Raw genomic sequence first — 17,744 nt, 5'->3', positions numbered from 1 at the left:
TACTGACCATAGCATGCACTGAGCCAAAAGTTACATGTTTAACGGTTTTTGGCATGGAATTCATTTTTTAATATTTTTATACCATATTTTAATAACCTAGCAACTACATATGCTAGAATATTAAAGACTCAGACAGGCATTGTCTTTAGAGATTACGTTAAATGGGTTATCAACCATGATAGATCATTGTGATCCTGGCTGGGAAAAGCTAAGGAATAAAAATGATGTTATATTCTATAATAACAGCACAGGTAGGGATGAGGAGAATATAGTTCCAATAAAAAGACTGCATAAAATCAGTGAAGAAAAGAACAGTTTGGCTGAACTCAAACTCCAAAGCAAGGCTAAAGTGGAAAGCTCAAGGTTCCAGACAGCTTTACATTTTATTATAATAAATACTAATTTCTTAAATCCCCAAGTTCAAATGGAAGCATACTTTAATTTCTGCTAGATTTCATTAAGCAAAGGTAAGCACACACATGTACACAAAACTGAAAACTCACAATAGCATTGAAAACCAAGTTATACCAGAGTCTGAGGCAGAGGGCAGTGGGAGGGGAATTCCCACTTAAATTGAAGATATTTCATTTATGAAGAATACTACAGAGTGTAATGAGAAATTTAAAAACATCATTTTGAATAAATGCCAAACCCCCTGCAATGTAAAACTGATCCTATTGAAAGGTGTTAGTGAGTCACACTGTGGTATAGGTAAGAATTCAATAACAGACGACATCACAGACCACAGAAAAAACGGAAGTCTGCATTAAAGAATCTAAAATAAATCCTAAGAGCAAGGCAAAGCCATTGAAATGTTTTAAGCAGAGAAGTAACAAGACCGTATTTGAATTTGTGTGGATGTGACATTGGTCGGGCACAAGTGACTACACTGAGGCAGAGTCCCATAGAAGGAGCTACAGTATTAGGGATGGCTCCCATTTTTCTGTCATAAGCAACAGCGGGAATGGGTGGGATCCCTAACTGAGAAGGGGAATACCAGGAGGGGATTGGGTAAAAGAAAGAAGATACATTCAGTTTACTAAATGTTCAGTTTGAGACATCTGTGATATCTTCAAGTGAAAAAGCAACTAGACAATTGAGAATACAGATGTGAGATCAGAAAAGGCATAGACCAGTGATCCACATTTAGGAGTGATTCTACGTGTGTGTGTGTGTGTGTGTGTCTAGTATTTGAAGTCACAGACATAAGGGAGATCATGGAGGAAGAGGCTATAGCATTCATTCCTCTATGTGCTCATTCAATGGCTATTTATTAAACGCTTACTCAGTGCTAGGCAAATATTTCTCAGAAATTTAGAACAAGTATTGGCAGTAGATAATTGTACCCATATCAGCCACTAGTATGGTAAACTGGTGCATCATATTTAGAAAATAAATAAGCAATATGCATGTTAGAAAAGTTGGTAGCTGCTTCTCAGCATAAGTGGAAATAATGAGTCACCTAAGAACACATTAATTAATTCTTTAATTAGTTACTTAAAGAATGGACAATGAAGTAGAAGGAAAACTAGGAGTGTATGATACCATGGAAGCCAAGAGACTAGAATATATAAAGAATGAGGGATGATGAACTTTGTCAGTGCCACTCAGAAGCCACGTGACATAAAGGCAGAAAACTTGGCTATCAGATTTGGTCAGGTGTATTTGACTAGTCATCTGCATCAGAGGGTTTCAGTGAAGTTGCAAGCAGGCCATATACAAGCAGCCACTATGTTGAACTCAGCTTTGTCTGTACTGCACAGGGCTTAACTGAGTTCCCAGTTCTTTAGCAGCTCCACTCAGATTTGCTCAGCATCTGGCCTGCCCAATGCCCCTCCACTCTCAAATTTGAGAAAGAGAAGGAAAAATTACAAGCATAATCAATTCAAAATGATAATATAAAATGCCCTTCATAGGGGGGCATCTCCATCACCACCTTAGTATTCCATAAGGAGGATGCTTAGGTGTGAATTAAAAAGAGTAACAAATTTATTGAGAACTCTCCCATCAAGAGGTAGGGTATATGGAACCTTCCCTTGAATCCATATGGATAGTGTGACTGGCTTGCCCAGTGGAATATGGCAAAAGTGACACTGTGCCAGTTTTCAACCCAGTTCTCACTTGCTGTCTCTTGGAATACTCACTATGGAAGCCCTGAACTATCCTGTAAATAGTTGGGCTACCTGCTGGAAAGACCGTATGGGGAGACTCAGACTCCATGAGAGGGAGTGGACCAGCTGAGGCCAGTCTTTCAATTGTCCCTGCCAAAATACCACACATGTGATGAGTAAGCCATTGTGGACCCTTCCAGACCAGACAAGCCCACATCTGAATGCCACCAAGTGACTGCAGTTGTTGTCAGGTGAAGCAAAAGAATCACTAGAGTGATTCCTACCCGAATTTCTGACCCACAAAAATCATAGGATAAATAAAATACTTCTTGTTGAAGCTCATAAAAGTCATTTGAGGCACTCTTGCAGTTAAGCAAATAAGAGAATACTTCAAAAAGTTTGTGGAGAAATGGATTTAAAACATAACACAAATCCTTCCATGAACTTTTTGAAATACCCTCATATATCACCCACACCCAAAGATAAAGGTCTAATAACCATTTATGTTTCCAGATTTTAGCAAAATCTCTCTGTCTGAGTATAGAACTGGGAAGGAATTTCAATCTTTATTAAAAGCCCTGAAACTATAAGAGTTAAGGACAGTGTGTTAGTTCATTTGTGTTGTTATAACAGAATACTTGAGACTCGGTAATTTATAAAGAAAAGAGGTTTATTCAGCTTTCAATTCTGGGACAGCTGCATCTGATGCAGGCCTCAGGCTGCTTCTACTCACAGTGGAAAGCAGCAGGCAGCGGGCCAGAACAAGCACATCTCATGGTAACATGGTAAGAGGAAGAGAGAAGAGAAAGAGAGAGAGAGAGAGAGAGAGAGGGAGGGAGGGAGGGAGGGGGAGAGAAAGAGAGAGAGAGAGAGAGAGAGAGAGAGAGAAGGTGTCAAGCTCTTTTAAACAACCAGCTCTCATGGGAACCAGTAGAGCGAGATCTCAATCAGGACTCCCACCCCCCAGGGAGAGCATTAATCCATTCATGAGGGATTGGCCCCATGATTCAGCTTCCAACACTGCCACATTGGGGATCAGATTCCCACCTGAGTTTGGGGAGGACAATACATCCAAATTCCATCAGAAACTGACCCTGAATTCTGTTCTCTGAAAGTAAAAGTTTAGGAAAATAGTTTATAGGAAGATGGTGAGGTTCTCGGTCCTCTGGCAAGAAAGTTCCCCCAAGGATTCTGAGTGGAGGCATCAGGGGGAATAGAAAGTCTATACTGTGTTCGGGTTTAAATCAAAGGCTCTGTGGGTTGCCAAGGGTGGGGCTAGTTGTAGTACAACACATAAGTGAGGCTAGAAGCCTTGCAAGAACCAGTCATGAGGTCACAATGTCATACTTTGGGCAACCACATGTAAGACCTGAGGGATAATCTGAAAGGTATGAGACTTGGAACTTAGCTGGGGCATCATGATGTCACTGGCCAGATGCTGGACAAGCAAGAAGATTGCCACACCAATGAACATGCATGGATATCACATGACATTTTTTCCTCCATTCTGCAGGTATTTATTGATCACTTGTTATGTGCCAGCCATGTAAGTGCCTGAGACACAATAGTAAGCAGTAATGCCTGCTCCTTAGAGTAAACAGTGTTAAGAAGGAAACAAAAGCAATCACTCTGACTGATTAAGGAAGGACTTGTGCTTGAAAACCAGATTTTCCCTAGAGGCCTTAAATATTATGGAATTTGGGAGAACTAGGAGAAATATTTAAAAAGAGATATACAAATACAGAAATATTTCAAAAGAGATATACAAATTTATGATGTCATAAATGCATCAAGAATCTTAGAAACTATCTAGTCTTTTTGACTCAGGAATGTAGACATCTCTCATGAATCTATCATGAGGAATATATTATTTTCCAAATATAGGGAAAATTATGAAATGAGAATTTTATCCTAACATTATTTAAAGTAGTTACAGAAACAAGCAAAAATTGTAATTAGCCTAACCTTCCACAATAGGGACATGGTTAAGAAATCTCTATGTTGGGATTGTAAACTAAATATTATTTACTCAAAGTAACGAATGGAGAACTAGTAAGTATATGTCATGTGAAAAAAAATGCAAATGTTAATTATTTACTAAGATTTTAACTTTGTAAAAAAAATGCACAGATAAAACTCATACCAATTATGAAATTCCATCAAACAATTTTTTTAATTTAAAACATTTTTACCAAGAATATGATTTATTTTTAATTTTACAATCTTTCATATTTTGTGTCCTAAAATTATTTTATACATATCATGCATTTTATCTATTTTAAACACATACCAGAGCCTTCTTTCTGCCTAGGTTCATGAGACAAATACGCTAGTGATGAATCTGTTGTATACATTAGGTAGGAGATATTGAATCAGTTTCATGAACCAAATTTCACGGAGGTTAGTTCGCTTCTCTTTAAGTCATTATTCAACATTGTTTTAGCCCTTACCTGCATTAATCATGCCAGAGGCAATTAAACATGTATTTCAGGATATTTGAAATAATAAACTACACAATATTATATAAATTTCAGTCTATTTTAAGAATGAAGCCTCATGAAATCATTCACTGCCTTTCTGAGTGGGCTTGGTAAAAATTTGTGTATTTTTCATAACCAATTTCATTTGAACATTCCTTGAAATATTTTTCTTATGTTCCATTTTTATTGTAAGGCTAAACTTTATATTTCTCATTTTGAAAAAGAGCAGTTCACCAACAAAGATGTCATCATAAACCAAGCTTTGGTTTTTTCCCCTAAGAAAAGAATTTTAATAACTCAACTGGGTTTGCAGTTTTTGAGTTATTGGCCCTTCACAGAGTTGATAAAAACCATAACATTCAGACTTATCCAGTGAAGTACATTAATAGTATATTCAACTTGACATTATGACCAATACAGCCCTCAGGAGTTGGCCTATAAATGTCAGGAGTTGTCAAAGAGTTAAAGGCTCAGTTTCTTACAGCCTGTAGTAGCCACATCTTATTCTTTATCCACTTACTGGTGATGTTTCAAATGTATTCCCTGAATACACATTTATTGCACACATATAGTTTGAAAGACAAAGTGCTAGAGATTATCCCAGTTCCTGCCTTCAGGGACCTTATATTCTAATTATAAAAATAAGGCATTTAGGAAAATGACTGTAATATATGATTCAGTATGTTATACAAGCTAAAAAAAATAATAATATTGGAAGTTAAGGAGGCAATAAGTACCAAATTATAAGATGACTCCTCACAAATAAAATAAAACAGTACAGTTTGTTAACATATTAAAAGAAGAAAAAAATATAAAAGCCAGAATCCTGAAAGAGTTAGTCAAGGGTTTGCATAACAAAATCTTTCAAGGAAGTTTCTACACCAGAATTAAGCCCAGAAGTCTGTGTGTACCAGGGAGGATTAGTTTAATGTCTTTGTTGGCTCCTTGTCATACTCCTGCTTTGGTTCTCCAGGGTGCAAGGGGACCGTAGGAAAATCTCAACATTGATGTCAAAGTTCCTATCCCTAAGTTAACTCATACAAGTCTTCAGGAGAAGTATCCACATTTTCCATCTTGGGTCACTGGAATTTCCCTCCTGATATGTCAAAAAAGCAGAGTGCATGAGACTAGTTGAATATGCAACTGTGTGGACTTAACCAAATTCAGTGGAAGAAACTCAAGTTTTATAGTATCCAAAAGCACTCTCAAATTTGCAAACTAAATTTAACATTCTTATGCATTACACAAATTCTCTTCTTTTTAATTTACTTTTTAAGTGACTAACAAAGATTCTCACTCCTTTCTTTATAGTAGAGCTCGCTGGACCAGTTAGGGCTTAGCATCTAGTTTCTCTCTATTTCATTTGCATGTGATGTTTTTCACTATAATACCATCATTATAAAGTGGGGGTCCCATTCTCTGGACACTTGCCAGATTATTAAATGCTACTTGGTTAAACTCCTGTTGTGTTCTTGTACCCAGCTCCTAAGTTATTTGGTCACAAGAATGTATTTATAGTTTACCTCTTTATTATTGTTTAAACTTTGCCAACAGAGTTTCACTAACAAATGTGATATCATTAATTTTAAGCATACTACCTTACTTTGTTTTAATTCTAAAATAATATTCTTCCCTTACCCCATAAAACAAACTTTCCCATTTCATTCCCCATTGTTAATATAGCCCAATTAATATTCCCCGACTTTTACATGTTTCCTCCTTTTTGTATCCTTGTAAAAAGAGCCCTGTATTTTTTCCTGTCTTTCTTTTTACAATCCTTTTCCTACATTTTTTGCCTCCACAACACAATTTTTTTAAAAAAATGTTTATACCTATTACTATTAATTACATAAAATAACAAGTCATTGATTAGTGATAGTATCTGTATTTCTCCCATCAAAACCTACCCTAATTTCCCTAACTGATGCTCAAATGATGATCCTCTCCATCTCCAGGGAGCCTTTCTGTGCATCATATTGCATGTTACATGCGTGCACATCACCGCTCTATTTATCAGAGTCACTATTTTAACTCTCAGAAGAACCACAGCTCTAATCTGACATCTCTGATAGTTGCATTCTAAACCAGGTTGCATCTTGCCAATATCTGCTCTAAGCCTGCATATCTATATAACACTGAACTGTACCTGACAACTGATATGTGACTCACATTATTTGCATCTGTTTTAGACAGGATTCCACAAAACTGGCTTGTTGGTAACTGACAAATAAATTACAAAAATAATTCACCATATGGAGCTACCAGCACTATGTTAGTGCAGTTACAGAAAACATAACAAAAGCCAAACACATGACTTAACATCTTTTTGTTGCATTTCTACTATGAAGCTAGCAAGAGCTAAAGAGTTTTATGAACTGAAGATCTGTTCTGTGTTTGCATCATCATTACCATCATAAAAATTAGCAATATGCATTTACCAAGTAATCCAATAGGAAGATAATGAGATTTCACTAAATCCACATTGTTGATTCTGACAGATCACAATTACCAAGGGAGAAAGGGCTGTTCAGTTACCTATTTGTAAAAGAGGAAGATTGAGTGTAGGATTATAATTGATTCCACAAGCAGGTTTCCTACTGGAGTGCATTGGGTTTATAGGAAAACCAAGTGAATGATAGAAAAACAGAAAGTTGAGTACAGGTCAACTCTAATATAAAATATACGAAATACCATCTGGAATTCTGCAAAATATAGACCTGGTGAAGTAGAAAAAGAGTAAAAAATGATGACCTTGGAAACTCAAGCTACTAAATGTGTAACAGAATTAGAAGTCCCTGATAAAATGTGTACACGTACACATAAGCACACACATAAATATATAATATGTCATCACCAGTTGGGTTCCCTGAAGAGAAGACTCCGGGCGAATTTTAGAGTGTAAAACATTTATTTTGGAGTACTTTTTGAGATCAATTCCCAACACCTGTGGAAGGAAAGGGAAAGACGATTGGGGAGAGCATGCTGGCTACTGACAGCTAAAGATAACATCCCTTCCTTAGAATTGACCTTGGCCTAAGAGAGCTCTGTCACCCTGTAGCCAGACCCACCAGTGACTCTGGAGGTGGGATGGCCTTTCAGAGTTGAACTGAGTTGGGGCAAGGAGCTGGACTGTTTAACTGCACTTTGTTCTGTCATTGGATGCAGGCTGCCTACAGAAAGAGGCATGGCCTTGGGCAAGGCAATTTTCTTCAACTGAGGCAATCTCGCAGTGAGCTGAAAGCTGAGGCTAATGTTATGGCAACTCTCCCAGCAGCTTGGAAAATAGTCCCTTCATTCCTGTAGAGAGATCTAGGTAAAGCATCACAGCATTAGCCACAAATGTTTGAGCAGGGTTTTGAGTTATCCTTAAATAATTGCAAACAGCACCATTCCCCGGGCACCCTTCTTACAAATCCTTGATATGTATCAAATGCCCCCCCCAATGACTTTTTTATATAAAAATGTTTTTCAATAACCAATTGGAAAATTGACATTTGAATTGAAGATTTGCCCACAGAAGGTTTACTGGGAAGTACTCTGGGGAACCACACGTGGAAAGGAGTGAAGGAGATAAATTTGAGTATATGGAGAATTCCAACACTGATGCAGTCACTTCAGAGTCATCAGCTCACCCCAGTGGAGACCTGGAGCTGAAATGGCCCTTCAGATATGTCCCCAACTAAGGTAGGAGAGCAAGCCTTAGTATCCTGCATCAGTCAGTTATATTATCTGGACTGCTCCTCGAGAGAGGAGAGAGGCCTCAGGTAAGGAGGCAGTTCCATTTGGCAAGGTAGGCATGATGTGAATGCTCTCAGCAGCAAGCATTCCAGGCAGCTGCAGGAATGAGTTCCTTGGTCCTGAAAGGGGAACTTGTGCATCATCCATAATAACTTCCATTAAAAATATTATTAAAAAATATAAAAATATACACCAGCTTTCCTTTATGGAAAAGAATAACAACATTTGATCTTACATATAGCACTTTTTCCTTAACTTTATCACTTTTATAGACTGCTGCTTATTTCTTTTTATCTATCATGATATTTATGTATATTTTAGAGGAAATAAAGAAAATAAACTATTAACGGTAATCTTCAAAAACATGCTCAATAAGTGTCTTCCACAATAAGAAATGTCATATAATTGAGAATATTTAATGTAAAATATGTGTATATCTTATTTTTCAAATTTGTGAAAGTAAAGTTGAGCAAGATAGAGAAGATGGTGGGTAAAAATCTCCCTTCTTATATCTAAGATTCTGGTACTGAAATTCTTACAAAAATCTCTTATTACAAAGTGACACAGTAATCCATGCTGCACATTTCTGCTCTATGCCCAATAATAAAAGTAGCATTCTTGATTAAGTATGCAACGCATAGGACTTGACAAAAACAATTAAAAACTATTCCGGCATAAATGAATAATTTATGTATGGGGCTTCTGTATTAGTCAGCTCAGGCAGCCATACAAAATACCATACACTGGATGGTTTAAACAAAAGAAATTTATTTTCTCAGAGTTCTGGAGGCTGGAAGTCCAAGGTCAGAGTTTTGGTGTGGTTGGAATCTGGTAAGGGCTTTCTTCCTAGGTTGCAGACAGCCACCTTCTCACTGTGTGTTCACGAGCTTTTCCTCAGTGCGTGAGTGGAGAAAGAGAGAGAGAGTCTGAGAGAGATCCTTCTCTTCTTATTAGGCTACCAATACTACCGGATTACCACCTTATAACCCTAATTACCCCCTAAAAGTGCTGTTTTCAAATACAGTCACTTTGGGGGTTAGGGCTTCAACATATGCGTTTGGGGTGACATGATTCAATTCATAGCAGTTTCTTTTGAAGGTCACTTCTCCCCCCATCTTTTTTTTTTATGTTTATCTTCAGGCATTTAATTACTTCCACTGCCCTAAATCAAATATGTATAGTACAGCTCTCCCCCCGCCAAATCCATAAGGTAGAAACTTCAAATAATATCAAATTATTAGAAAAGATTGTAGGAATTTTAAATGCTATACATAGTGAATTTAAATTAATTTTACCTAACATCTATAGCAAGTTATATAGAACTTTAGATCAAAAAATGAAAACTTATGACCTTTTTTTGGTTCATAATTTTTGATATGCCGTTAAAATTTTTGCATATTATTATTTTAGATATAGTTATATAATGCATATTTTTCTTAAGTTAATCTCTATCTGATATCTGATTTTGTTGCTGTGATTATTTTCTATAGCTGTAATGATGTTCTGTGGTTTAACTACCCAAACTGTTCTGTTGCTAATAAAATTTTGTACTTTAAAAACATTTCAAATATGGTTCATCTCACAGTTTAGACATGATGTTAGTCTGACTTTTAGAGATACTGAAGTTGATAACTAACTGAGCAAAAGTCATGATATGAAATTATAGTTTCAATTTTATTCCTATCATACAGGAATATTAGATCTATCACCACTTTTTCTAATACTACCAAATACATAGGTATATGCATTTGAAAAGTATAATGATTAATAAAAAAAACTAATCTTTATGTTTTACCTATCCTAAAATTAGGTTATAAAAGTGGTTGTGAATTATGACTCTAAAATGGAAGAAATCACTTGAGTATGTTAAGGTAATCACCACGTGTAACTCTGGGTATTGTTTCCCAAATGCACCATGCATGTCTTTTACTGCTTCTGAGCATAACAGTCATTTTTATCATAAAATTTAATACATCAAATCATTGCGAATGTACTAAAAACTATGTAAAATGGAAACAATTATATATGATTAATGAATGAAGTAAATTTCGTATAGAAAGAAGGTTGTACTGCTTGAAAGGACATCTGGATACGAGGAAGGTCTGAGTGTTGTCTTGTCACTAGAGATTAGGGAAGTTTCTGGAAATGGTATATACCTCTTCTGATAAGATTTGCAAGAGAGCTGTGAAGTTTTCAGGTCATCCACTAAGACACAAATCAAATGAAATAATCCTGTGAAGAATTTCCTAAACCACAGATAAGGTAGGGTCATAAAGTTGTAATTAGTGGATTCCATTGTCTGTCAGACTTCTCCATGACAAGGTAGTCATGGTTACAACTGACCATGGCTTCACACCACACAAATCAAGATACTGCCTGCTTTCACAAAGAATTTTGAATATCACCTAACAATAAAGAAAACTGTAAATAATGTGGCAACAGGAACTAAATACAGCATCCTTTCTACACAATCTTTGTCAGATTAACATAGTTTCAATTTAGCTGTCAGTAAAATTTCTTATCTTTCCTGTGGTTATAGGTCAGCTTCAGTCTTATGCTAATTACTTAGCCATAATCACAGCATCTCAAATGTACACAAACATTTTCTTCACACCTCTTTTTCTTTTGTTGGATGTCAGACTGCAGCAATGACCTACTGTCTCCTTAGGGAAGGGAGTTGCAATGCTTTCTGGAGTTAGTGACTACACAAAGAACAGATGCAAGAGACTAACAAACACATCGCAACTCATAGCTCCACCAGGAACTAAATGAGGCCTTTATTTTTTCAAGACAAAAGCAGCTCAGGCCCTGCAGCTGCTCCATAAAATATAGTAAAAAAAAAAAAAAAAAAAAAAAAAAATCAAAATTTGAATAAAGTGAAAATGGAACAGACTGATTCATTCACAGTCCCATTTTGAAATGTGCTGTATGGTTTAGGTTAAAAGTAACTGGGACCAATTAATTTACCCCCTCAAAATTATCAAAAAGTATGTTTTTTATGAAAAATGTATAGACAGATTTTGTTCACACTGAATGATGTACCTGTGTGTCTATGATAATTGTATTGCATATAATGATACTGCAGTAGGTGTTCATTACATAGCTTTGTTAAAGGCTGCATGTAAATACCTTGCATGCATAAGAGGTTTAAAGAAATACCCCTGGTATTTCTTAAATAAGCTTAAATAAATTCAGAGGGACTTAAAATGGTTCTGCTAATGATGCTAGAAAACTAAGTGCCTTACAAATCTCATATTGTTATTTCTGAAATAAAGGAACTAGACAGAGAGACAGTTAGCATAGGTACCAGTATTCTTATGTTCCTTAGACAAAATTGCCTAAACGACTAAGTGAACATCTCAACACAAATGGAAAATATTGTCTCTTAATTTCTATCAGTATTTTGCAACTCTGCGTTAAGTTCTTTATTAGTGAGAGATATATGGCACATTCCTGAGTAGGGCAATAACAAATATAAGAAATAATAATGCAGTCATAAGGCAATTTTAATTTAATAGTAATTGTTTTTTATTCAACTGACTTTTAGCTTTAAAATTAACCCCATACAGGCTTTATACAAATTTCCATCTGATTACATTAACTGAAATATTTTGAAGCTCCTCTGATGAAAATTCTACATAACTTTTGGATAAGCCAGAGAAGAAAATCAGTTTCATTATACTGAAACTCAATAAAAATGGTACAATGGAATTTGATGATTCCATTTATTCACACAATAAGTGCTCTAAAAATGTTGACACTATATTTGATCTGTCATAAAATACAAAGGGTTTTATCACTGTAGGCATTCAAAGCTCCACCCTAGACTGAAGTGTAAAAACACACAAGGTCCTCTCCCCCTTATACCCCAGCATGTTCAATTTATCTCCAGATCTTGCAGACAGTTGTTCCTAAATTGACCACAATCTGTCTTCTCTACTTCTTAACCATTTCAGTCTTGACTCGAGTTTCACATTCTTTTGCTTGAATGACTGCTGTAGTCTCCTGTCCTGAAAACCTTTCTTAAGAATGTGGTCTACTTCTTATAGCAGCTTAGAAAAAATGATGAATTTTTTTCACCACACCAATATCAAACTGTTTATACTTCTCTGGACACACATTATTTCACATTTTCCTATCTCATAAACTCTTATTTAGCATTCAAAACCTGATAGTGACATTATCTATTCTTATGAAATTTTGACAATTTCCACCACTTTTTTTTACTACCACTTTTTAAGCATATCTGTTATTGTCTATGTTTCTTCAACAATCATTTATTGGATGCCTACTTGGGTTCAGTCTCCATGCTGGTTTCTGTGCAATATCTGCTGATCTCTGCTCTGTATAAATTTCAGTCCCATGAGAATCAAAAAGACATGTAAATTCTCAATTATGGCTCAATGTCCAAAATTCTGTACTAAAATACCCAGGAGATGATGTGTTATGGTGCTTATTTGTGAATTTTGTCTCTCCTACTGCGCTATAAGTATTTTGAGGGCAGGAATTGTATCTTACTCATTTTTTATCCCCAGCACCAAGAATAATATCTTGCATGTAGTATATGTGAGCTAAATATTTTTGTTCTGTAGTTTTTGAAAGTGGTTTCAAAGAAAGCCCTGCAAACAGGTTTTAAGTAATGATAACATCAGTGGAACAAGTGTAAAGGCTTCCAAAACTACCACAGATATTCCTCTTTTTTAACACTTTACGTTTTCATAATTTATACAAACAATACTTATAATAACTAGCATTTGTTGGGAGCACGTGATATTTCAGGTACTACTATATATATTTTATATATACATATATATATATTAACTTATTTACTTTTTTAATGCTCACAAGTCCTGTAAGAGCTGAGCACTGTTATTACCATCATCCTGGTTTTATAGAAACAGAAACTGAGCCACACAGAATTCAGTAATTTTTCCAAATTCCCATAGCTAGTTAGTAGCGGCACGAGGATTCAAACACTGGCCATCTGGCCATGCTCTGATGTACATTTCTCACCTCTTTTGATGGTTTCTGCCTTAGGGCCAGTGACACTGGTGCCAGATTTTGGGGACAGATGCTATCAACAGGCAGCTTTCTCAGCACTTTGGCCAAAATTGACATCCAACATATTTAAGGTTATATGAGCTTTCCTTTAAAATATTCTATCACAATTGTACTTTTAAGTTCATATTAGTAAACGTCAGGGGTTAACAATATGTTTTCTGTAATTTTCCCTCTTGAAAAGTGTTATGAAACAAATTTTACTATATTAATTAAATTAATATCAGTTTAGACAGGTGGCTGATGCATTAAAGATTATAAGTCTCTAAAATTTAACTTTTAATAAACTGAATTTGGTTTATAGAAATTAGTATATTTGATGTGTTACCTTAGAGAAATTTTTTATGTTTTAATCCAATATTATACTTTCTAATGTTGTTCTATATTGATTCTCCTTTCATTTCAGTGTCATGACTTTTTTAAAGCTCAAAATAACTTTTAGGTCCTATGACCGTAAGGATCTAAGCCTAGAGCTGTGTAAAGCCTACCATGGTAAGCAGTGGGTTGCAAAGCTTGTCTTTTTAGTTCTTTTATCGCAATATAAAAATCATGAAGGGATTACTGAGCAGTGGAAAATTGGTAGCCATAAAAAAATTAAGCACGAAAATGGAGTTGCAGTAAAATAAAACTTTCATTTTAGATATGTAATAATATCTAAATGAACAATTTTTAGGTTATTCATAATACATGATATATAACAAATAACTGAGTTCAATTTAGAAGAAAAAAAGCAGGAAGAGCACTTTGTCTACTGAAGGATCATGGTTTTAATAAGCTCGTAAACTGATGCTATGATATAATTCACTACGTCATAGAGGCAAAATTAAAATGATTTGGGTCATATGCTTAGAACTCCTGCCAAAAATGCTTTAAGTGCTATAGAAATTAGGAGCGATTTATGGAAAGTAGGTCTTCCTTGTTCTCTATTATTGTTTTATATTATCTTTCTTCTCCCATTTATGAAATCTAAACCTCCCTTCTAATCCTTAAAGAAGGTAAATATATATGTAATTTCTTACAGAAAAAAAAAATAGTTGTAATAGTCAAGAGAAACAAAACAGCAAATAAGCATTGCAACTAACTCAAGGTAGCTCTCAGCAGAACTGAGAGATTGGCAGTGTTAGTAGTAATAATTCCCATTGTGCTCCATGTTTCCCTAGAGCCTTTGCACCAGAGCCTTGTCTGACACCCAAGGACATCCCTCTACCCCATAGTTGATACACATGCATAGACAAAGAGGCAACACATTGGGAACTCTTTCTTTTTAAGTGACATACCATGTGTAGACATTGCCAAGCACCCTCTCTTCCAAACTGTATTTGTCCCTTGTCACAGTCATTCTCTTTATTAAATGCTATTTGTAAAATCTAACTTCTGTCCTGTATTACTGGGTGCCATATTTTCATTAGTACCATACAACAATGTAATGTGGATTTAATTGAGTGCTTTAAGAGATGAAATATTAATAAAAGAATGGATTTGAAAGGTGACCTTTTGGGGATCCTGCATGGAACATCTTTCTTCTGTTTTCTTTTTCTGTATGAGACTTTTCTTAAGCGTATCATTATCAACAAATATTGAATTAAGTTTATCTATCAAACTCATTGTGCTAAAAATCATGAAGGATATAAGAGAGTTCAAAATACATGAAATCTGAAGGTGAACTTCTACTTGTGATGTGAATTTATACACTAAAATACAAAGAAACTGATCCTGACAGGAAGAATTGTCAGATAATTCTGAAGATTTCCCAATAGGATGTTGCTATAAATTCTGCCTCATGCATCTGACGATGATATATCAAATAGGAAAACAAAACAAAACAAAAATTGGTTCAGAAACAGAGATAATCTTGCAGATCACAAAGAGCTCTTAAATGTAAAGCAGAGTGGGGCCAAAGCCATGGTCCCACAGGTTCTGGCTTCCTGGTGGCCAAGAGTTTGACTCCTGTGGGTAAAGAAACTAAATGTGAGATTTACCTAGTCAAAAAAACATGCATATACACTGATGCCAGGACAAAACCAGATTCTTGTTGGCCTGACAATTGGTTGTGCAATATCACTGATATCTCTGCAGAGAATAAACCCCAGATTGATTGTAAGACTGTGAGGGAAGTCAGGAATGGAGGTAACTGAGATAAAGGCAATTGTTAAACAAGAAGTGAACATGAGGAAAGGGGAAAAAGAATTCAGAACTCGAAATAAATGGCAAACCAGTATTTCAAAGCATGTGGAGGACTTTAATGCCAAACAGATCATCAGAAAATGGAAGATTATAATATAAATTTTATTTTATACGAAATAATTTTATAGAATATTCCAACAAAGATATGTTTTAAAGTACATGCATTAGATTATATTTCCCAAAACTCGGGCTATGAAATGATTTATATACTGGCATTTTCCTGGGGACTGCTGTTTGTAACAACACTAGTAAGGGAGTTAAGGAAGTAGGACTGGGCAGAAGGACAAGATGAACTGTGATGCAGTTGCATAAAAGGACATAGTCAAACCCAAGGGGTGCTATGGAGCTGAGATGGCGTTTTAGAGTTGTTCCAAGTTAAGGTAAGAGGGCCAAATATTTTTATCCCCACAATAAACAATGTTTGGGAGCAGGCTGACTCTAGGAAAGTGTCATAACCTTAGGTGAGGCAAGTTAAGGGGAATTCATGGGCAAGCACCCAACTGGGAGCTGTCAGCAGTCAGCTTTTCCAGCAGTTGGAAGAATGAATGTCCAAGTCCTGAAAGGGGGATTAGCTTCCACCATAGTCCACCACTTTAAGGAATAGCCCTTTCAGGACCACAGTTGTTCCTGTTTCCTGGGAAAATTAAGAGGAAGGCTAGAGAGGTGACCTACAGCCCTGGTGCCACAGCTAATCTCAGAGTTACACTGAGAAGCATCATTGGGTCATCTCCTTCCTCTACCATTCCTCCTAGATCTTTACCTTCAGCTACCACCTCTGTTGACCTAAGTGGCTTACTTGGTGGCATGTTCAGTTCAAGACCCTGAGTTTTCCATCCCTGGTCACCATGACCTATTACTGTTACACCTGTTCATTTATCAAAACTGATCAAAGGAACACCGAGAAACACCCCAGTGAACCATGTAAGTTTCATTTATATTCCTCCCTGACTCTGTTATGAATAAGCAACACTATCTCCCACAGATGAACAGGATCAATTACCTCTGTCAGAACTGTAGGTTCTTTTTTCCTCCTGGCCTCTTGGCATGAGGACCTCAAAGAGCCTGAGTGGTTGCCATTACTTAAAGTATAATTAGATATTTTCTGTTATATTCACTGGTAGAATAATACACCTCCATGGAAAGAGACATAGAAATCTGAAGAACCTAGAGTTTGGGTGAGAAAAAACCACAAATTCTCCGAGTAGCTCACTAGGAGTCATTATCAGAAGGGCCATTTTTACTTATATTCTTGGTTCTTGAACTCATGTGTCCAACTTATTTGGGAAACAGCACTATATCATTGTTTTTAATTCAGGGTCTATTCAGTGTCCTACAGGATGGCTTTCCTTCCTAACAGGGTATCACCTCCAAGCTGGTACCTCAACCTCGCCTTTTTCATTCCACTACAATTTGGGGAGGTGAGGCATGTGACAGAACCAGTAGTAGCCATATGCTCACTGGTACATCTCTCTTCTAGTAAACAAATTTCTTTGGTTCTGTGTAAGCTGGTGAGTCTAGCACTCTGATACCGCTTGAATAGTGGTGCTGCTTTTGGTCTTCCAGACAGGAAAATCAAATCTCTACTTTAAATATATGTTGATTCCAGGCAAGATGGATCATTATTCTTTCCAGGATAGAGGCATCTGATGGTTGGTCTCCATGAAGGATAATGTCATATTGAGCCCTTGGAGGTTAATTTTATGTGTCTACTTGACTGAGCCATGGGGTGCCCAGAAATTTTGTTAAATATTTTTCTGGTTGTGTCTGTGAGGATGTTTATGGCTGAAATTAACATTTGAATGTGTAGCTGGAGTAAAGTAGATTGTCCTCACAATATGCGTGGGCTTCATCCAATCAAGTGAAGACCTAAATGAACAGAAAGGATGGCCAAGAGGGAACTCCTGCTGCCCGATTGCTAAAGCTGAGACATTGATGATTTCCGTCCTTCAGACTTGGATTGAAACATTGGCTCTTCTTAGGTCTTGAGACTGTCAATATTCAGATTAGAACTTGTATCATTGGCTATCCTGGTTCTTCAGCTTGCTGGCTGTAGAAGTTGTGACTTCTCAGCCTCCATAATTACATGAGCCAATTCTTTATTTTAAAATTCTTTGTCTCTACATAAATGCACGTTCAATTGGTTCTGTTTCTCTGGAGAACCCTTAGCTTTGGT

This window comes from Cynocephalus volans, chromosome 5 (genome assembly GCF_027409185.1).
Source record: "Cynocephalus volans isolate mCynVol1 chromosome 5, mCynVol1.pri, whole genome shotgun sequence".
In the NCBI taxonomy this organism is placed as follows: domain Eukaryota; kingdom Metazoa; phylum Chordata; class Mammalia; order Dermoptera; family Cynocephalidae; genus Cynocephalus; species Cynocephalus volans.
The sequence above is the reverse complement of the archived record's forward strand: the minus strand, read 5'-3'. Positions refer to the sequence as shown.